Consider the following 24245-nt stretch of genomic DNA (forward strand, 5'->3'; position numbering starts at 1 on the left):
GAACAGAACACAGAGCCCAGAAATGGATCCCCAACTCTATGGTTAATTCATCTTAGACATATCAGGAAAGAATATCCAATAGATGAAAGACCTAAATGTGAGACAAGAGTCCATCAAAATCCTAGAGAACATAAGCAGTAACCTCTTTGACATCAGCCACAGTGAATTCTTTCAAGACATCTCTAAAGGCAGTGGAAACAAAATAAAAAAAGAACATTTGGGACTTCATCAGGATAAAAAGATTTTTCTCAGCAAAGGAAACAATCAACAAAACTAAGAGGTAACCCATGGAGTGGCAGAAGATATTTGCAAATGACCTAACAGATAAAGGGCTGGTATCCAAAATTAACAAAGAGTTTCTGAAACTTAACACTTATAAAAACAAATACACCACCAGTCAATAAATGGCCAGAGGAAATGAATAAACACTTCTTCAAAGAAGACAAACAAATTGTTAACAGACACATGAAAAAGTATTCTCAATCACAAGCCATCAGGGAGATACAAGTCAAAACCACACTGAGATACCACCTTATACCAGTTAGAATGGCAAAAAATAACAAGACGGTAGTGAGGATGTGGAGAAAGGAGAACCCTCTTACACTCTTGGTGGGAATGTAAGCTGGTACAGCCGCTCTGGAAAACAGTATGGGGGTTCCTCAGGGCATTAAAATTAGAGCTACCCTATGACCCAGCAACTGCACTTCTAGGTGTTTACCTCAAAGATACAGATATAGTGAAAGGAAAGGGCATATGTACCCCAATGTTCATAGTAGCAATCTCCAGAGGAATCAAACTGTGGAAGGATCCAAGACGGTCTTCAACAGGTGAATGGAAAAAGACGATGACATTAATATATACAATGGGATATTACTCAGCCATCAGAAAGGATGAATATCTACCATTTTCATCAACATGGATGGAACTGGAGAGTATTATGAAAAGTGAAATAAGTCAAGTAGAGAAAGATTATTATGCTATGGTTTAACTCATTGGTGCAACAGAAGGAATAGCATGGAGGACCCCAGGAAAGGGAGGAAAAACTGAATGGAAGAAATCAGAGAGGGAGACAAACCGTCAGATACTCTGAACTCTGGGAACCAAACTGAGGTTATGAAAATGAGGGGGTAGTAGGATGGGGAAACCAGATGATGGGTATTAAGAAGGACACATGAGGTGACAAGCATTGTGTGTTATATGCAACTAATTAATTGTTGAACATTAATTACATCAAAAACTCATGATGTATTATACATTGGCTAAATGAATATATTTCTACTACTGTGACTACTACTACTAATAATAATACTAATAATACTAATAATAATGATAATGATAAAGGAGGTATAGTTTGCCAAACAAAAAGTAAATGAGTTACTTATGATTAAATGAGTTCTTCAAGATATATTGAAGTGAATGCTTTGAGTGGAAAGGAGAGAACAGAATTGTCCATAGAAAGGTAGGAAACACAAAAGAAGTAAAAGTGAATATTTCTATAAAAAATAGGTCTCACAAAACCAAAGTATATAAAATATAAAAATATATATCTAAAACATGTAGAGAAGTAAAAGAAAATGTTCAAAGATAAACAACCATCAACTAAATAAAGGCTGATATATGCAGAAGAGTTTACATAGATACTCATGAACTCAATAAAGACAGATATATGCAGAAGAGTTTATATACATACTCAGTGGTGAACATATATTCAAAACATTAATAATTATTCAAAGACTAGATATAGAAATTCAAATAGCTTCCTAAAGAAAATCAGCAAACTGTGAAAGACAGAACAGAATCAGATAAAATCTAGAGAAAAGTACATAAAACATATACCAATACAAAAATACAGAACTATTAATAACTACTTTGAATGCAAATGGACTAAATACTCCAATCAAAAGACATATGGTTGACAGAATGCATTGCAAAAGCAAGAGCTGGGGATAGGAAGGTAGAGGTGGAGCAGTAAGATGCAAGTCTCATATCATCCAACAGACGTAATTATCAAATAGTTATAAATATCCCAGAAATCGACCTGAAAACTGACAGAACAAATCCCACAACTAAAGGGGAGAGAAGAGACCACATCAAGGAAAGTAACACATGCAGAGACATGATATAGGGGAGAAAAAGATCACAGTGATTGTTGCAGGGAGGGAACCATGGTTGTGGAATAGGGTGAGAAAGAGTAGAACACAAAGTCAAATGCACAAGGATAATGTTTATCCAGAGCCATTGGCTTGGAAAATAAGAGGGACTGAATTTCCTCAAGTTGTTCCAAACAACAGGGCTTTAAAGCCTGGAGTTTTAAAGGTCAAGAGTTTTTGCTGGGATAGAGCTGAGAATGCATTGCCCTGCTCCTGGAGAGAAAGCAGGCAAACAACCTAGAAGCAGACAGTGTGGAAACAGCCATCTGAAGAATTCCAGGGCACACAGTGGAGAGATTATTTACTCTTGTCAGCATGTCCTTGAGAGGCAGCATTTGCACAGAAATATTTCTTGGTACATTGATTTAGTGGTTATGAACACATTTAGTTAGTTTTTATTGGGGTCACTCTCTTGCCCTCCACACTGTATGATAGCCTCACTGAATAGATTATTCCTGGTTGCAGGTTTTCCCATTCAGCACAACGGATATGTCATGCCATTCCCTTCTTCTCCCTCACCATGTTTCTGTTGAGAAATCTGCAGCCAGGTTTATGGGTCTTCTCTTGTAAGTTATGGGTATCTTTTATCTTGGTGCTTTAAAGATTTTTTTTCTCTATCACCATGTTTTGCAAGTTTAATCACAATATGTCTTGGTGTTTGCCTACTTCTGTTGATTTTGTTGGAAGTTCTCTGTGGCTCCTGGATCTGGATGATTGTTTCCTTCCCCAGATTAGGGAAGTTTTCAGCTACTAATTCTACAAATGAACTTTATGCCTCTTTCCTCTCTTTTCCTTTGGAACTTCTATAATATGAATATTATTATGTTTGATGTAGTCACTGTGTTCCTTAAATCTATTTTCATGATGCATAATTATTCTTTCTCTATTTTTATCAGTTTCATTATTTTTCATTATTTTGCCTTCTATGTATCTAATTTATTTCTAGGAGTTTATCTATTTCTTCTTGATGGTCCAATATTTTGGCCTATAAGTTTACATAATATTATCTTATAAATGTTTCTATTTCTGTGATACTGGTGTTATTCACTTCTCCCATTTGCAATTTTTTGTTTGTTTGGTCCTTTCTCTTTTCTCTTTGAAAAGGCTGGCTAGGGGTTTATAAGTTTAACTGATATTTTTTTTTCAAATACCCAGCTCCTGGTTTTATGGATATACTCTATAGCTTTCTAAAATTTCTATATAATTTTTCTGCTCTTATTTTTATTGTCCCCTTCCTCCTTCTGGCTTTAGTCTGTGTTTATTATTCTTTTCCTAGCTCTGTTACATGTACAGTTGGGCTCTTAATTGAAATTTTCCTTGGTTCTTAATGTAGGCCTTTATTGCTAAATACTTCGCTCTTAGCAATGCTTTTGTGCATCTATAAGACTTTGTACCATTGTGTTCATTTTCATTTGCTTCCATGTATTTTATTTTCTATAAATAAAAAATTTTGGTCTACTATGTCTTTCAAAGCCATTGTTTCTTTGTTTATTTTCTGTTTAGGTAATCTGTCCATTGGTAAAAGTGGGGCATTAAAGTCAACTAATATTATTGTAGTACAATCAATTAACTTCTTTATGTTTCTTATTTTTTTATATAATGGGGTGTACCCAAATTATGGGCATATTTGCAAGTGTTAGATCTTCTTTTTGGATTGTCCCTATTGTTATTATATCTGTCCTTCTTTGACTCTTGTTATTGATTTTTTTAAGTCTTATTTGTCTGATTTAAGTATTGTTATTTCAGCTTTCTATTGACATCCAAAATGTTTCTACATCCTCTCAACTTCAATCTATGGTGTCTTTAGGTCTAAAATGAGTCTCTTGTAGGTAGGACAGATAGGCTGTGTATTTTATGCATTCTGACACGTATGTCTTTGATTGGCATATTTAGTCCATTTATATTCAATGTAATTATTGAGAGGTATGCATTTATTGCCATTTTATTGCTTGTTGTTTTTTTTTTTCTGGAGATTTTCTTTTGCTTCTTTCTTGTGTTTCTCAATTTTCTTTTGTCCAGTTAAGAAAGGGAACAACAAGTCAATATCCTGATGAACACAGATGCATAAATGCTCAAAAAACCCACTAAAAAACAGAATTCAACAACATATTAAAAATCATTCCCCACGATCAGGTAAGATTTTTCCCTGTGTTGCAAGGCAGTTCAATATTTGCAAATCAATCAACATGATACATCACATCAATAAGGGCAAGGATAACAACTATATGATCATTTCAATAGATGCAGAAAAAGCATTTGACAAAGTACAACATTCCCTCATGGTAAAAATCCTCAGCAAAGTAAGTTTAGAGGGAACATACTTCAAACATAACAGAGGTCATATATGAAAAACCCACAACAAACATCATAATAACTGGGGGGGGAGCTTTTTGCCTAAGGTCAGGAGAAAGACACAGATGTCCACTCTCATGACTTTTATTCAACATAGTATTGGAAGTCCTAGCAAGGACAATCAGATAATAAAAAGAAATAAAATGCATCTAAATTGGTAAGGAAGAAGTAAAACTTCCACTTTTTGCAGATAACATGATTTTTTTTTAAATAACATGACATTATATATAGAAAAGCCAATACTGGGGACCCTGGGTGGTTCAGTGGGTTAAAGCCTCTGCCTTCAGCTCAGGTCATGATCCCAGGGCCCTGGGATAGAGACCCACATCAGGCTTTCTGCTCAGGAGGGAGCCTACTTCCTCCTCTCTGTTTGCCTACGTGTGATCTCTGTCTGCCAAAAATAAACAAAATCTTAAAAAGAAAACCCAATACTGAACTTAAAAACCTATTAGAAGTGATAAGTGAATCCATAGAAGTCATAGTATACAGAATCAATTTACAAGAATCTGTTGCCTTTCTATAAGCCAATAATGATGCAACAAAAAGAGAAATTAAGCAAACAATTTCATTTAAATAATTGCACCAAAAATAATAAAATACCTAGGAATAAACCTAAAGAAAGAGGTGAGAGAAATGTACTATAAATACTACAAAATACTGATGAAAGAAATTGAAGATGACAAATAAATGGGAAGATATTTCATGCTCATAGATTGGAAGAACAAATATTAAAATATTTGCACTACCCGAAACAATCTACATATTTAAGGCAATCCTTACCAAAATACTAACAGCATGTTTCAAAAAGCTAGAATTAACAATCCCAAAATGTCTACCAAACCACAAAAGAATCTGAACAAAAGCAATCTTGAAAATGAAAAGAAAAGCTGGAGGCATCAGATTTCCAGGCTTCAAGCTATATTACAAAGCTATAATCATCAAAATAGTATAATACTGGCACAAAAATACACACATAGATCAATGGAACAGAACCAGAAATAAACTCACACGTGTATGGTTGATTAATCTTGAAAAACCAGGAAAGAATATCAAATGGGGACAGGGAAGTATCTTCATCAACTGGTGTTGGAAAAACTGGACAGCAATATTCAAAAGAATGAAAATGAGTAACTTTCTTATACCATACACAAAAATAAATGCTAAATGAATGAAAGAGCTAAATGTGAGACCTGAACAATAAATGTCCTAGAAGAGAATATAGACAGTAACCTCTTTTATGTCTGCCATAGGAACAATTTTCTAGGTATGTCTCCTCGGGCAAGGGAAACAAAAACAAATGTAATCTATCAGGAATACATCAAAATAAAAAGCTTCTTCAGAGTAAAGAAAATAATCAACAAAACTAAAAGGTCTACCAAGTGGAGAAAAGGAACTCTTGTGCACTATTGTTGGGAATGTAAACAGGTGCAGACACTTTGAGAGAAAAAAAAAAGGGATATATAAAAATGTTGAACAACTATACTGTACATATGAAACTAATATAAAACTGAATGTTAATTAACTATAATTTAAATAAAAACTTTAAAGGAAGAAAAAGAAACACATCTAATAAGGAAAAATGATGTAAAATTGTTTCTTTGAAGATAACATGATGTTATATGTAGAAAATATTAAATATTCCAATAAAACAAGGTTTATGGTTTAGGCACCACACCCAGTGCTGCATGCAGTACATGCCCTCCTTAATACCCACCACCAAGAGCACCTTTCCCCCCAAAACCCTCCATTTGTTTCTTTTTTTTTATTTTATTTTTTATAAACATATAATGTATAATGTATTTTTAGCCCCAGGGGTACAATTCTGTGAATTGCCAGGTTTACACACTTCACAGCACTCACCATAGCACATACCCACCCCAATGTCCATAACCCAACCACCCTCTCCTGACCCCCCCTACTCCGAGGACCTCTCAGTTTGTTTAATGAGATTAAGAGTCTCTGATGGTTTGTCTCCCTCCTGGTCCTATCTTGTTTTATTTATTCCTTTCCTACCCCCCAAACTCCCCACTGTGCATCTCCACTTCCTCATATCAGGGAGATCATATGATAGTTGTCTTTCTTCGATTGGCTTATTTCAGTAAGCATAATATCCTCTAGTTCCATCCACATTGTCACAAATGACAAGATTTCATTTCTTTTGATGGCTGCGTAGTATTCCAGTGTGTGTGTGTGTGTGTGTGTGTGTGTGTGTGTGTACATACCACATATTCTTTATCTATTCATCTGTTGATGTACATCTAGGTTCTTTCCATAGTATGGCTATTGTGAGATATATATATATATATATATATCTCACAATATATAGAATATATATATATATATATATATATATATATATATGTATATAGTGGTATATATTGCTGCTATAAACATTCCCCTACACATGCCCCTTCGGATCACTATGTTTGTATCTTTAGGGTAAATAACCAGTAGTGCAGTTGCTGGGTCATAAGGTAGCTCTATTTTCAACCTTTTGAGGTCCCTCCATGCTGTTTTCCAGAGTGGTTGTACCAGCTTGCATTCCCACTAACAGTGTAGAAGGGGCCCCCTTTCTCTGCATCCTCGCCAGCATCTGTCATTTCCTAACTTGTGAACTGTAGCCATTCTGACTGGTGCGAGGTGGTATCTCATTGTGGTTTTGATTTGTAATTCCCTGATGCCAAGTGATGTGGAGCACTTTTTCATGTGTGTGTTGGCCATCTGGATGTCTTCTTTGCAGAAATGTCTGTTCATGTCCTCTGTCCATTTCTTGATTGGATTATTTGTTCATTGGGTGTTGAGTTTGATAAGTTCTTTATAGATTTTGGATACCCACCCTTTATCTTATTTGTCATTTGCAAATATCTTCCCCCATTCTGTCTGTTGTCTATTGTTTTTGGTATCTGTTTCCTTTGCTGTGCAAAAGCTTTTGGTCTTAATGAATTTCCAGTAGCTCATTTTTGCTTTTGATTCCCTTGCCTTTGGCAATGTTTCTAGGAAGAAGCTGCTGTGGCTGAGGTCTAAGAGGTTGCTACCTGTGTTCTCCTCAAGAATTTTGATGGATTCCTGTCTCACATTGAGGTCCTTCATCCAGTTCGAGTCTATTTTTGTATGTGGTGTAAGGAAATGGTCAAGTTTCATTTTTCTGCATGTGGCTGTCCAATTTTCCCAACACAATTTGTTGGAGAGGCTGTCTTTTTTCCATTGGAAATTCTTTCCTGCTTTGTCGAAGATTAGTTGACCATAGAGTTGAGGGTCTATTTCTGGGCTCTCTATTCTGTTCCATTGATCTATGTGTCCGTATTTGTGCCAGTGCCATATCATCTTGATGATGACAGCTTTGTAACAGAGCTTCAAGTCTGGAACTGTGATGTCACCAACTTTGGTTTCTTTTTCAACATTCCTCTGGCTATTCGAGGTCTTTTCTGGTTCCATACAAATTTTAGGATTATTGTTCCATTTCTTTGAAAAAAAAAAAAAGGATGGCATTTTCATAGGGATTGCATTAAACGTGTAGATTGCATTAGGTAGCATAGACATTTTCACAATATTTGTTCTTCCAATCCATGAACATGGAACATTTTTCCATTTCTTTATGTCGTCCTCAACTTCTTTCATAAGTACTTTTTTAAATTTTTTTAAATTTATTTTTTATTTATTTTCAGCATAACAGCATTCATTATTTTTTCACCATACCCAGTGCTCCATGCAATCCATGCCCTATATAATACCCACCAGATGGTACCCCAACCTCCCACCCTCCCACCACTTCAAAACCCTCAGATTGTTTTTCAGAGTCCATAGTATCTCATGGTTCACCTCCCCTTCCAATTTCCCCCAACCTATGATCCTGCAATTGCACTCCTGGGTATTTACCCCAAAGATAAAGATGTAGTGAAAAGAAGGGCCATCTGTACCCCAATGTTTATAGCAGCAATGACCATGGTCGCCAAACTGTGGAAAGAACCAAGATGCCCTTCAATGGATGAATGTGGATTCATGAATAAGGAAGATGTGGTCCATATACACTATGGAGTATTATGCCTCCATCAGAAAGGATGAATACCCAACTTTTGTAGCAACATAGACGGGACTGGGAGAGATTATGCTGAGTGAAATAAGTCAAGCAGAGAGAGTCAATTATCATAAATACTTTATAGTTTTCTGAGTATAGATTCTTTGCCTCTTTGGTTAGGTTTATTCTTAGGTATCTTATGGTTTTGGGTGCAATTGTAAATGGGACTGACTCTTTAATTTCTCTTTATTCTGCCTTGTTATTGGTGTAAAGAAATACAACTGATTTCTGTGCATTGATTTTATATCCTGACACTTTACTGAATTCCTGTACAAGTTTTTGTAGATTTGGAGTGGAGTCTTTTGGGTTTTCCACAGAGTATCATATCATCTGCAAACAGTGATAGTTTGACTTCTTCTTTGCCAATTTGGATACTTTTAATTTCTTTTTGTTGTATGATGGCTGAGGCTAGAACTTCTAGTACTATGTTGAATAGCAGTGTTGATATTGGACATCCCTGCCATGTTCCTGACCTTAGCGAAAACCTTTCAGTTTTTCTCCACTGAGAATGATATTTGCAGTGGGTTTTTCATAGATGGCTTTGATAATATTGAGGTATGTGACCTCTATCCCTACACTTTGAAGAGTTTTGATCAGGAAGGGATTCTGTAGTTTGTCAAGTGATTTTCAGCGTCTATTGAGGGTATCATATGGTTCTTCTTCTTTCTTTTATTAATGTATTGTACCAGATTGATTTGTGGATGTAGAACCAACCTTGCTGCTCTGGAATAAATTCCACTTGGTCGTGGTGAATAATCCTTTTAATGTACTGTTGGATCCTATTGGCTAGTATTTTGGTGAGAATTTATGCATCTGTGTTCATCAAGGACATTGGTGTGTAATTCTCATTTTTTATGGGATCCTTGTCTGGTTTGGGGATCAAGGTGATGCTGGCCTCATAAAATGAGTTGGGAAGTTTTCCTTCCATTTCTGTATTTTGGAACAGTTTCAGGAGAATAAGAATTAATTCTTCTTTAAATGTTTGGTAGAATTCCCCTGGGAAGCCATCTGGCACTTAGCTTTTGTTTGTTTGGAGATTTTTGATGACTGTGTCAATCTCCTTACTGGTTATGGGTCTGTTCAGATTTTCTATTTCTTCCTGGTTCAGGTGTGGTAGTTTATATGTCTCTAGGAATGCATCCATCTCTTCCAGATTGTCAAATTTGTTGGCGTAGAGTTGCTCATAGTATGTTCTTATACTTGTTTGTATTATTTGGTGTTGGTTGTAATCTCTCCCCTTTCATTCATGTTTTTATTTATTTGGGTCCTTTCTCTATTTTTTTTTTGATAAGTCTGGCCTAGGGTTTATCAATTTTATTAATTCTTTCAAAGAACCAGCTCCTAGTTTCATTGCTTTGGGATTTTTTGTTTGTTTGTTTGTTTTGTTTGTTTGTTTTTTTGGTTTCTATTTCACTAATTTCTGCTCTGATCTTTATTATTTCCCTTCTCCTGCTGGGTTTAGGCTTCCTTTGTTGTTCTTTCTCCAGCTCCTTTAGATGTAGGGTTAGGTTGTATACTTGAGACCTTTCTTGTTTCTTGAGAAAGGCTTGTGCTGCTATAAATTTTCCTCTCAGGACTGCCTTTGCTGTGTCCCACAGATTTTGAACTGTTGTGTTTTCATTATCATTTGTTTCCATGATTTTTTTTTCAATTCTTCTTTAATTTCCTGGTAGACCCATTCATTTTTTAGAAGGATGCTGTTTAGTCTCCATGTATTTTGGTTCTTTCCAAAGTTCCTCTTGTGATTGAGTTCTAGCTTCAGAGTACTGTGGTCTGAAAATATGCAGGAAATGATCCCAATCTTTTGATACTGGTTGAGACCTGATTTAGGACCCAGGATGTTATCTATTCTGGAGAATGTTCCATGTGCACTAGAGAAGAATGTGTATTCTGTTGCTTTGGGATGGAATGTTCTGAATATATCTGTGATGCCCATCTGGTCCAGTGTGTCATTTAAGGCCTTTATTTCCTTGCTGATCTTTTGCTTGGATGATCTGTCCATTTCAATGTGAGAGGAGTGTTAAAATCCCCTACTATTATTGTATTATTGTCAATGTGTTTGTTTAATTTTGTTATTAATTGGTTTTTACAGTTGGTTGCTTCCATGTTCGGGGCATAGATATTTAATCTTGTTAGATCTTCTTGTTGGACAGACCCTTTGAGTATGATATAGTGTCCTTCCTCATCTCTTATTATAGTCTTTGGCTTAAAATCTAATCTAAGGATTGCCACCCCATGTCCATTAGCATGGAGGTTTCTTTGGGTCTAAAATGAGTTTCTTGTAGGCAGCATATTGATGGGTTTTGGTTTTTTTAATCTATTCTGATACCCCGTGTCTTTTGATTGGGGAATTTAGCCCATTTACATTCAGGGTAACTATTGAGAGAGATGAATTTAGTGTCATTGTATTGCCTGTAAGGTGACTGTTACTATATATTGTCTCTGTTCCTTTCTGATCTACTACTTTTATGGTCTCTTTTTGCTTAGATGTTCCCTTTCAACATTTCCTGTAGAGTTGGTTTGGTGTTTGCAATTTCTTTCAGCTTTTGTTTGTCCTGGAAGCTTTTTATCTCTCCTATTTTCAATGATAGCCTAGCTAGATATAGTATTCTTGGCTGCATGTTTTTCTCCTTTAGTGGTCTGAATATATCATTCCAGTTCTTTCTGGCCTGCCAGGTCTCTGTGGATAAGTCCACTGCCAATCTAATATTTTTACCATTGTATGTTACAGAGTTCTTATCCTGGGCTGCTTTCAGGATTTTCTCTTTGTTGCTAAAACTTGTAAATTTTATGATTAGGTGATGGGGTGTGGACCTATTCTTATTGATTTTGAAGGGGGTTCTCTGCACCTCCTCGATTTTTATACTTGTGCCCTTTGCCATATTAGGGAACTTCTCTACAGTAATTCTCTCCAATATAACTTTTGCTCCCCTCTCTCGTTCTTCTTCTTCTGGAATCCCAATTATTATTATTTTTTAAAGATTTTATTTATTTATTTGACATACACAGAGGAAGATAGCAATTAGGCAGAGAGGCAGGCCGAGGGGGAGGGAGAAGGAAGCTCCATGCCTAGCAGAAAGTCCGATACAGGGCTGGATCTCAGGAACCTGAGATCATGATCTGAGCTGAAGGCAGAGGCTTTAACCCACTGAGCCACCCAAGTCCCCCAGACCTCTAAATTTTATATATGAACTCTTCCTAAGTCTCTGGATGACCCCTGAACCAAGCATGTAGAAAGAATAGTCAATACAGGTTGCACATAAAACTTAAAGAACTAAAGGAGGATTTGAACCACCAGCACTGCAGGTGATAAAGTGTTTGCAGTTTGAGTTGAAACAAGTTAATTGCATGCTAAACAAAACCACAAAAATCCTTTAAAGAAATATAATAGAAATCAGAGTCTCCAAATTATATTCATGGTTCTAGGATAAAAATCCAAAACTGGTCACTAGCAAAACTTACCCTTAAAAGATGGGAGAAAAACAACTTTTCTGTCTTCTTTCTTACTGACTGAGACCCCTGTTCTAGAAGACAAGACTCCTTAAGTGCTTTAACTGGACACGTTAAACAGAAACTGTACTTATCAACTTTCTGCCTTTTCTGTATGGTTGAGTTAGAATCAGACTAAATTTGGTGGAAGATCATTATAATGACCTGTATAATCAGTTTTTTTTTAATATTTCAAGTCTAACTAGTTAACATGTAGTGTAATATTTATATCAGGAGTAGAATTTAGTGATTCATTATTATATTCTTTTATTTATTTTCAGTGTAAAAGTATTCATTGTTTTTGCACCACAACCAGTGCTCCATGCAATCCATGACCTCTCTAATACCCACCACCTGGTTAGCCCAACCTCACATCCCCCGCCCCTTAAAAACACTCAGGTTGTATTTCAGGGTCCATAGTCTCTCATGGCTCACCTCCCCTTCCAATTTGCTACATATCCCTTCTCCTCTCCATCTCCCCATGTCCTCCATGTTATTGCTTATGCTCCACAAGAAAGTGAGACCATATGATAATTGAATCTCTCTGCTTGACTTATTTCACTCAGCATAATCTCTTCCAGTCCCATCGATGTTGTTACAAAAGTTGGGTATTCATCCTTTCTGATGGAGGCATAATACTCCATAGTGTATATGGACCACATCTTCCTTATCCATTCATCCATGGAAGGACATCTTTGTTCTTTCCACAGTTTGGTGACCGTGGTCATTGCTGCTATAAATATTGGGGTGCAGATAGCCCTTCTTTTCACTACATCTGTATCTTTGGGGTAAACACCCAGTAGTGCAATTGCAGGGACATAGGGTAGCTCTATTTTTAATCTCTTGAGGAATCTCCACACTGTTTTCCATAGTGGCTGCACCAAATTGAATTCCCACCAACAGTGTAAGAGGGTTGCCCTTTCTCCACATCCTCTCCAACACATGTTGTTTCCGATCTTGCTTATTTTGGCCATTCGAACTAGTGTCACGTGGTATCTCAATGTGGTTTTAATTTGAATCTCCCTGATAGCTAGTGATGATGAACATTTTTTCATATGTCTGATAGCCATTTGTATGTCTTGATTGGAGAAGTGTCTGTTCATATCTTCTGCCCATTTTTTGATATGATTGTCTGTTTTGTGTGTGTTGAGTTTGAGGAGTTCTTTATAGATCCTGGATATCAACCTTTTGTCTTTACTGTCATTTGCAAATATCTTCTCCCATTCTGTGGGTTGCCTCTTTGTTTTGTTGACTATTTCCTTTGCTGTGCAGAAGCTTTGATATTGATGAAGTCCCAAATGTTCATTTTCACTTTTGTTTCCTATGCCTTTGGAGACATATCTTGAAAGACACTTCTGTGGCTGATATCGAAGAGGTTACTGCCTACATTCTCCTCTAAGATTCTGATGGATTCCTGTCTCACGTTGAGGTCTTTTATCCATTTCAAGTTTATCTTTTGGTACGGTGTAAGAGAATGGTCGAGTTTCATTCTTCTACATATAGCTGCCCAGTTTTCCCAGCACCATTTATTGAAGAGCCTGTCTTTTTTCCACTGTATATTTTTTCCTGCTTTGTCGAAGATTATTTGCCCATAGAGTTGAGGGTCCATATCTGGGTTCTCTACTCTGTTCCACTGCTCTATGTGTCTGTTTTTATGCCAGTACCAAACTGTTTTGGTGATCACGCTTTGTAGTAAAGCTTGAAATCAGGTAACGTGATGCCCCTAGTTTTATTTTTGTTTTTCAACATTTGCTTAGTGATTCAGGGTCTCTTCTGATTCCACACAAATTTTTGGATTATTTGCTCCAGCTATTTGAAGAATACTGGTGGAATTTTAATCGGAATGGCATTAAAAGTATAGATTGCTCTAGGCAGTATAGCGATTTTAACAATTTTTTTTTTTTCCAATCAAGAGCATGGAATGGTCTTCTATCATTTTGTGTCCTCTTCAATTTCTTTCATGAGTGTTCTGTAGTTCCTCAGGTAGAGTTCCTTTACCTCTTTGGTTAGGTTTATTGCCAGGTATCTTATGGTCCTTGGTGCTATAGTTAATGGAATCGATTCTCTAATTTCCCTTTCTGAATTTTCATTGTTAGTGTATAAGAAAGCCACTGATTTCTGTACATTGACATTGTATCCTGCCACGTTACTGAAGTGCTTCAACCAAATGTTTAATACAACATGTTCCATAGTAACTTTTTTACTTGAACTTTTTTCATATTTTTTTCATTTCTCTTATATAGAGATATAAGCTTCAATGTAGTCCTTTTTTCCCTATTCAATACCACCTTTATGTATATGCCAATTTTAATTTCCCTGTATTTCTGGGACGTACAGTTATCTATTAACAAAATACACCTAGGAGGAACTGAAATATGCTTCCTTTCCCAATCTGAAGGATTATAACCACTTTCCCATAACCCTTTCCACTTTTATATTTGGGTTCATTTTTATTTGTATTAAGCAATATTCAAGTTTATTAAATAGATCTTAAAAAGTATTAACTCTCATCAGCATCAAGGTTTATTTTTTAAAAATTTATTTATTTATGTATTTTTATTTTTTCAGTTTTGTATGTCTTCTTGTTTGTTTTTGTTTCTCTAACTTAAAAATATTATTTTTGGGTCTCTTTTTAACTTTTTTTTGTGGTGACTTCTGATCACTTTGAAACTTCCCAGGGTGTACCTTGCTTGGATAGTGGTTGATATTTTCAGCTGCACATCACCTCAACCACAACTCAACAGAATGACTAGAAGGAGGAATTCCCAACAACGAAAAGTCCCAGAGACAATGGCCTCTCCTGCAGATCTAATGGATATGGATCTAAGCAAGATGTCAGAAATATAATTCACGGTAGCAGTTATGAAGACAATTTTCAGGCTGGAGAAAACTTAATGGCAACATAGATTCATTAAGGACAGAAGTGAGAGCAGACCTGGTAGAACTTAAAAATATTATCAATGAGATAAAATGTCATCTAGATACTCCAAGCACTACGGTAAATGAGGAAGAATAATGAATTAGTGATCTTCAAGATCAAGACAAACTGATAGAAAAAAATGATGAGGAGGAGGCCTGGAACAAATAGCTTAAAATCCATGAAAACAGAATCAGGTAAATAAAGGATGCTATGAATTATTCCAGTTTCAGAATTATTTGGATCTCTGAGGGGGTGGAGCTAGAGAGAGAAATAAAAAATATATTTGACTAATTTGTAGCCAAAAACTTTACTAACCTGAGGAATGAAAGAAGCAATCATGTCCTAGAGGCATAGAGAACACTCCACAACCTCAATGAGAACAGACAAATATCCAGGCTTGTGATTGTAAAACACTCAAAACGTAGAACCAAGGAAACCATTTTAAGAACAGTTAGGGGAAAGATATTCCTTACCTACAGAGGGAGAAATATCAGAATAATGTCAGTTCTGTCCACACAGACTTAACAAGACATAAATGGTTGACAAGACATATTCAAAGACTAAATGAGAAGAGTATGCAGCCAAAAATTCCTTACCCTGCAAGGCTGTCATTCAGAATGGATGGAGAGATAAGAAAGTTCCAGGACTGGCAAAGACTAAAAGAATATGTGACCACTAAGCCCTCCCTGCAAGAAATGTAAGTGGGGGGGGTCTATAAAATAAGACCCCCAAGAGTTATATAGAACTGAAATATACAGAGACAATCTATAGAAACAAGGACTTCACAGGCAACATGATGAGAATAAAATGTTATCTGTCAATAATCACTCTCAACATGAATGGCCTAAATGCTCCAATAAAATGGCACAGGGTTGCAGATTGGGTAAAAACACAGTAACCCATAGTCTCTCATGGTTCACCTCCCCTTCCAATTTCCCTCAACTCCCTTCTCCTCTATCTCCCCATGTCCTCCATGCTATTTGTTATGCTCCACAAATAAGTGAAACCATATGATAACTGACTCTCTCTGCTTGACTTATTTCACTCAGCATAATCTCTTCCAGTCCCATCCATGCTGCTACAAAAGTTGGGTATTCGTCCTCTCTGAAAAACAATCTGAGGGTTTTGAAGGGGCGGGGGGTGGGAGGTCGGTGTACCAGGTGGTGGGTATTATAGAGGGCACGGATTGCATGGAGCACTGGGTGTGGTGCAAAAATAATGAATATTGTTATGCTGAAAATAAAAAATAAATTAAAAAAAAAGAAAAAAAAACCCCACAAGAACCAACCATATGATGTCTACAAGAGACGCATTTTGAACCTAAAGATACATCCAGACTGAAAGTGAAGGGATGGCGAAGCATCTTTCATGTCAATGGCCCTCAAAAGAAAACTGGGGTAGTGATTCTAATATCAGGAAATTTAGATTTTAGGCTAAATTTTGTAGTTTGAGATACAGAAGGACACTAGATAATTCATAAAATGTCTAGCCAACAAGAAGACATAAAAATTTAAGTATCTATGCTTCTGCATGGGAGCACCAACTACATGAGCCAACTGTTAACCAAAATGGACATATAATAATGTGTTAATTGTAGGAGACCTTAACAGTCCACTCTCAGCAACAGACATATCAACTAAGTAGAAAATCGACAAAGAAACAAGAGCTTTAATGACACACAGGACCGGATAGACCTCATAGATATTTACAGAACATTCCACCTTAAAACAACAGAATACTCATTCTTCTCGAGCACACGTGGAAATTCCTCCATAATATACCACATATTGGGCCACAAATCAGGGCTCAACCAATACCAAAAGACTGAGATTATTCCCTGCATATTCACAGACCACAATGATTTGAAACTGGAACTTAACCAAAAGAAAAAAAACAAGTTTGAAAGGAATTCAAACACTTGGAAACTAAGTCCATCCTGTTCAGGAATGTCTAGTTCAACCAAGAAATCAAAGAAGAACTTAAACAATTCATGGAAAATAATGAGAATGAGGACACATCAGTCCAAGAACTATGGGATACTGCAAAGGCGGGATTAAAGGGGAAATAAAGTTTGAAATCAGGTAACGTGTTGCCCTGTTTTATTTTTGTTTTTCAACATTTCCTAAGCGATTCGGGGTCTCTTCTGATTCCATACAAATTTTGGGATTATTTGCTCCAGCTATTTGAAGAATACCAGTGGAATTTTGATCGGAATGGCATTAAAAGTATAGATTGCTCTAGGCACTATAGACATTTTAACAGTGTTTATTCTTCCGATCCAAAAGCATGGAATGATCTTCCATCTTTTTGCGTCTTCTTCAATTTCTTTCATGAGTGTTCTGTAGTTCCTCGAGTACAGATCCTTTACCTCTTTGGTTAGGTTTATTTCCAGGTATCTTATGGTTCTTGTTGCTATAGTAAATGGAATTGATTCTCTAATTTCCTTTTCTGAATTTTCATTGTTAGTTATAAGAAAGCCACTGATTTCTGTACATTGACTTTGTATCCTGCCATGTTGCTGAATTGTTGTATGAGTTCTAGTAGTTTGGGGATGGAGCCTTTGGGGTTTTCCATATAAAGAATCATGTCATCTGCAAAGAGAGAGAGTTTGACTTCTTCATTGCCAATTTGGATACCTTTTCTTTCTCTTTGTTGTCTGATTGCTGTTGCTAGGACTTCTAATATGATGTTGAACAAGAGTGGTGAGAGTGGGCATCCTTGTCGTGTTCCTGATCTCAATGGGAAGGCTGCAAGCTTTTTACCATTGAGGATGATATTTGCTGTGGGTCTTTCATAGCTAGATTTGATGAAGTTCAGGAATGTTCCCTCTACCCCTATACTTTGAAGCGTTTTAATCAGGAACGGATGCTGGATTTTGTCAAATGCTTTTTCTGCATCACTTGAGAGGACCATGTGGTTCTTCTCTCTTCTCATATTAATTTGTTCTATCACATTGATTGATTTGTGAATGTTGAACCATCCTTGTAGCCCAGGGATGAATCCCACCTGGTCATGGTGGATAATCTTTTTAATGTGCTGTTGGATCCTGTTGCCTAGGATCTTGTTGAGAATCTTAGCATCCATATTCATCAGTGACATTGGTCTGAAATTCTCCTTTTTGGTAGGGTCTTTGCCTGGTTTGGGGATCAGAGCAATGCTGGCTTCATAGAAAGAGTCTGGAAGTTTTCCTTCTGCTTCAATTTTTTGAAACAGCTTCAGGAGAATAGGTGTTATTTCTTCTTTGAAAGTTTGGTATAATATCCCAGGGAATCTGTCAGGTCCTGGGATCTTGTTTTAGGGGGTCTTTGATCAGTGCTTCAATCTCGTTACTAGATATCGGTCTATTCAGGTTGTCAATTTCTTCCTGGTTCAATTTTGGGAGTTTTCCAGAAATGCATCCATTTCATCTAGTTTGCTTAGCTTATTGGCATATAACTGTTGATAATAACTTCTGATGATTGTTTCTACTTCCTTGGTGTTCGGTGTGATCTCTCCCTTTTCATTCATAATTTTATGAATTTGGGCTTTCTCATTTTCTTTCTTTTGTATTAGGGTGGCCAATGGTTTATCAATCTTATTGATTCTTTCAAAAAACCAGCATCTAGTTTCATTGATACATTCTACTGTACCTCTGGTTTCTACCTCATTGATCACAGCTCTAATCTTGATTATTTCCCTTCTTATGTGTGGAGTTCGTTTGATTTTTTGTTGATTCTCCAGTTCTTTAAGGTGTAGAGACAGCTGCTGTGTTCTGGATTTTTCAATTTTTTTGAAAATTAACTTTATTTATTTTCAGCATAACACTTTTCATTATTTTTTCACCACACCCAGTGCTCCATGCAATCCGTGCCCTCTATAATACCCACCACCTGGTACCCCAACCTCCCAACCCCCCACCACTTCAAACCCCTCCGATTGTTTTTCAGAGTCCATAGTCTCTCATGATTCACCTCCCCTCCCAATTTCCCCCAACTCCCTTCTCCTCTCTAACCCCCCATGTACTCCATGCTATTTGTTATGCTCCACAAATAAGTGAAACCATATAATTGACTCTCTCTGCTTGACTGATTTCACTCAGCATAATCTTTTCCAGTCCTGTCCATGTTGCTACAAAAGCTGGTTATTCATCCTTTCTGATGGAGGCATAATACTCCATAGTGTATATGGACCACATCTTCCTTATCCATTCATCCATTGAAGGGCATCTTGCTTCTTTCCATAGATTGGCGACTGTGGCAATTGCTGCTATAAACATTGGGGTACAGATGGCCATTTTTTTCACTACATCTGTATCTTTGGGGTAAATACCCAGGAGTGCAATTGCAGGGTCATAGGGAAGTTCTATTTTTAATTTCTTGAGGAATCTCCACACTGTTCTCCAAAGAGGTTGCACCAACCTGCATTCCCACCAACAGTGTAAGAGGGTTCCCCTTTCTCCACATATCCTCCAACACATGTTGTTTCCTGTCTTGTTAATTTGGGCCATTCTAACTGGTGTAAGGTGATATCTCAATGTGGTTATAATTTGACTCTCCCTGAGGGCTAGTGATGATGAACATTTTTTCGTGTGTCTGATAGCCATGTGTATGTCTTCAATGGAGAAGTGTTGTTCATATCTTTGGCCCATTTTCTGATATGATTGTCTGTTTTGTGTGTGTTGAGTTTGATGAGTTCTTTATAGATCCTGGATATCAACCTTTTGTCTGTACTGTCATTTGCAAATATCTTCTCCCATTCCGTGGGTTGCGTCTTTGTTTTGTTGACTGTTTCCTTTGCTGTACAGAAGCTTTTGATTTTGATGAAGTCCCAAAAGTTTATTTTTGCTTTTGTTTCCTTTGCCTTTGGAGATATATCTTGGAAGAAGTTACTGTGGCTGATATCAAAGAGATTACTGCCTATGTTCTCCTCTAGGATTCTGATGGATTCCTGTCTCACATTGAGGTCTTTTATTTCGAGTTTATCGTTGTGTACGGTGTAAGAGAATGGTCAATTTTCATTCTTCTACATATAGCTGTTCAGTTTTCCCAGCACCATTTATTGAAGAGACTGTCTTTTTTCCATGGGATATTTTTTCCTGCTTCATCGAAGATTCTTTGACCATAGAGTTGAAGGTCCATATCTGGGCTCTCTACTCTGTTCCACTGCTCTATATGTCTCTTTTTATGCCAGTACCATGCTGTCTTGGTGATCACAGCTTTGTAGTAAAGCTTGAAATCAGGTAACGTGATGCCCCCAGTTTTATTTTTGTTTTTTAACATTTACTTACAGATTCGGGGTCTCTTCTGATTCCATACAAATTTCTGGATTATTTACTCCATCTCTTTTAAAAATACTGGTGGAATTTTGATCGGAATGGCATTAAAAGTATAGATTACTCTAGGCAGTATAGACATTTTATTAATGTTTATTCTTCCGATCCAAGAGCATGGATAGGTCTTCCATCTTTTTGTGGATTTTTTAATTTTTTTGAGGGAGGCTTGGATGGCTATGTATTTCCCCCTTAGAACCACCTTTGCTGTATCCAACAGGTTTTGGACCGTAGTGTCTTCATTCTCATTGGTTTCCATGAATTGTTTCAGTTCTTCTTTGATCTCCTGGTTGATCCAAGCATTGTTATGCAAGGTGGTCTTTAGCTTCCAAGTTTTTGAGTTCCTTTTGAAATTTTCCTTGTGATTGAGCTCCAATTACAAAGCAGTGTGATCTGAGAATATGCAGGGAATAATCTCAGTCTTTTGGTATCGGTTGAATCCTGATTTGTGACCCAGTTTGTGGTCTATTCTGGAAAAGGTTCCATGTGCACTTGAGAAGAATAAATATTCTGTTGTTTTAGTGTGGAATGTTCTGTGTATATCTATGAGGTCCATCTGTTCCAATGTGTCATTCAATGCTCTTGTTTCTTTACTGATTTCCTGCTTCGATGATCTGTCTATTTCTGAGAGAGGCATGTTAAGGTCTCCAATGATTAATGTATTCAAATCAATATGACTCTTTATCTTGATTAACAGTTTTCTTATGTAATTGGCTGCTCCCATATTGGGGGCATAGATAATTACAATTGTTAGATCATCTTGGTGGGTAGTCCCTTTAAGGATTATGCAGTGTCCTTCTGTATCTCTGACTATAGTCTTTAGTTTTTTTTTTTTAATTTTTTTTTAATTTTTTATTTTTTATAAACATGTATTTTATCCCCAGGGGTACAGGTCTGTGAATCACCAGGTTTACACACTTCACAGCACTCACCAAAGCACATACCCTCCCCAATGTCCATAATCCCACCCCCTTCTCTCAAACCCCCTCCCCCCAGCAACCCTCAGTTTGTTTTGTGAGATTAAGAGTCACTTACGGTTTGTCTCCCTCCCAATCCCCTCTTGTTTCATTTATTCTTCTCCTACCCACTTAAGCCCCCATGTTTCATCACCACTTCCTCATACCAGGGAGATCATATGATAGTTGTCTTTCTCTGCTTGACTTATTTCGCTAAGCATGATACGCTCTAGTTCCATCCATGTTGCCGCAAATGGCAAGATTTCATTTCTTTTGATGGCTGCATAGTATTCCATTGTGTATATATACCACTTATTCTTTATCCATTCATCTGTTGATGTACATCTAGCTTCTTTCCATAGTTTGGCTATTGTGGACATTGCTGCTATAAACATTCGGGTGCATGTACCCCTTTGGATCACTACGTTTGTATCTTTAGGGTAAATACCCAATAGTGCAATTGCTGTGTCATAGGGCAGTTCTATTTTCAACATTTTGAGGAACCTCCATGCTGTTTTCCAGAGTGGCTGCACCAGCTTGCATTCCCACCAACAGTGTAGGAGGGTTCCCCTTTCTCCGCATCCTCACCAGCATCTGTCATTTCCTGACTTGCTTATTTTAGCCATTCTGACTGGTGTGAGGTGATATCTCATTGTGGTTTTGATTTGTATTTCCCTGATGCCGAGTGATATGGAGCACATTTTCATGTGTCTGTTGGCCATCTGGATGTCTTCTTTGCAGAAATGTCTGTTCATGTCCTCTGCCCATTTCTTGATTGGATTATTTGTTCTTTGGGTATTGAGTTTGCTAACTTCTTTATAGATTTTGGACACTAGTCCTTTATCTGATATGTCGTTTGCAAATATCTTCTCCCATTCTGTCAGTTGTCTTTTGATTTTGTTAACTGTTTCCTTTGCTGTGCAAAAGCTTTTGATCTTAATGAAATCCCAATAGTTCATTTTTGCCCTTGCTTCCCTTGCCTTTGGCGTTGTTCCTAGGAAGATGTTGCTGCGGCTGAGGTCGAAGAGGTTGCTGCCTGTGTTCTCCTCAAGGATTTTGATGGATTCCTTTCTCACATTGAGGTCCTTCATCCATTTTGAGTCTATTTTTGTGTGTGGTGTAAGGAAATGGTCCAATTTCATTTTTCTGCATGTGGCTTTCCAATTTTCCCAACACCATTTATTGAAGAGGCTGTCTTTTTTCCATTGGACATTCTTTCCTGCTTTGTCGAAGATTAGTTGACTGTAGAGTTGAGGGTCTATTTCTGGGCTCTCTATTCTGTTCCATTGATCTATGTGTCTGTTTTTGTGCCAATACCATGCTGTCTTGATGATGACAGCTTTGTAATAGAGCTTGAAGTCCGGAATTGTGATGCCACCAACGTTGGCTTTCTTTTTCAATATCCCTTTGGCTATTCGAGGTCTTTTCTGGTTCCATATAAACTTTAGAATTATTTGTTCCATTTCTTTGAAAAAGATGGATGGTACTTTGATAGGAATTACATTAAATGTGTAGATTGCTTTAGGTAGCATAGACATTTTCACACTATTTATTCTTCCAATCCAGGAGCATGGAACAGTTTTCCATTTCTTTGTGTCTTCCTCAATTTCTTTCATGAGTACTTTATAGTTTTCTGAGTATAGATCCTGTGCCTCTTTGGTTAGGTTTATTCCTAGGTATCTTATGGTTTTGGGTGCAATTGTAAATGGGACTGACTCCTTAATTTCTCTTTTTTCTGTTTTGCTGTTGGTGTAGAGAAATGCAACTGATTTCTGTGCATTGATTTTATATCCTGACACTTTACTGAATTCCTGTATAAGTTCTAGCAGTTTTTGATTGGAGTCTTTTGGGTTTTCCACATATAGTATCATATCATCTGCGAAGAGTGATAATTTGACTTCTTCTTTGCTGATTTGGATGCCTTTAATTTCCTTTTGTTGTCTGATTGCTGAGGCTATCTCTAGTACTATGCTGAATAGCAGTGGTGATAATGGACATCCCTGCCGTGTTCCTGACCTTAGCGGAAAAGCTTTCAGTTTTTCTCCATTGAGAATGATATTTGCGGTGGGTTTTTCATAGATGGCTTTGATGATATTGAGGTATGTGCCCTCTGTCCCTACACTTTGAAGAGTTTTGATCAGGAAGGGATGCTGTACTTTGTCAAATGCTTTTTCAGCATCTATTGAGAGTATCATATGGTTCTTGTTCTTTCTTTTATTGATGTGTTGTATCATATTGACTGATTTGCAGATGTTGAAACAACCTTGCAGCCCTGGAATAAATCCCACTTGGTCGTGGTGAATAATCCTTTTAATGTACTGTTGAATCCTATTGGCTAGTATTTTATTGAGTATTTTCTCATCTGTGTTCATCACGAATATTGGTCTATAGCTCTCTTTTTTGATGGGATCCTTGTCTGGTTTGGGGATCAAGGTGATGCTGGACTCATAAAATGAGTTTGGAAGTTTTCCTTCCATTTCTATTTTTTGGAACAGTTTCAGGAGAATAGGAATTAGTTCTTCTTTAAATGTTTGGTAGAATTCCCCCGGGAAGCCGTCTGGCCCTGGGCTTTTGTTTGTTTGGAGATTTTTAATGACTGTTTCAATCTCCTTACTGGTTATGGGTCTGTTCAGGCTTTCCACTTCTTCCTGGTTCAGTTGTGGTAGTTTATATGTGTCTAGGAATGCATCCATTTCTTCCAGATTGTCAAATTTGTTGGCATAGAGTTGCCCATAGTATGTTCTTATAATAGTTTGTATTTCTTTGGTGTTAGTTGTGATCTCCCCTCTTTCATTCATGATTTTATTTATTTGGGTCCTTTCTCTTTTCTTTTTGATAAGTCTGGTCAGGGGTTTATCAATTTTATTAATTCTTTCAAAGAACCAGCTCCTAGTTTTGTTGATTTGCTCTATTGTCTTTTTGGTGTCTATTTCATTGATTTCTGCTCTGATCTTTATGATTTCGCTTCTCCTGCTGGGCTTAGCGTTTCTTTCTT

The sequence above is a fragment of the Mustela erminea genome, chromosome X (assembly GCF_009829155.1).
Source record: "Mustela erminea isolate mMusErm1 chromosome X, mMusErm1.Pri, whole genome shotgun sequence".
In the NCBI taxonomy this organism is placed as follows: domain Eukaryota; kingdom Metazoa; phylum Chordata; class Mammalia; order Carnivora; family Mustelidae; genus Mustela; species Mustela erminea.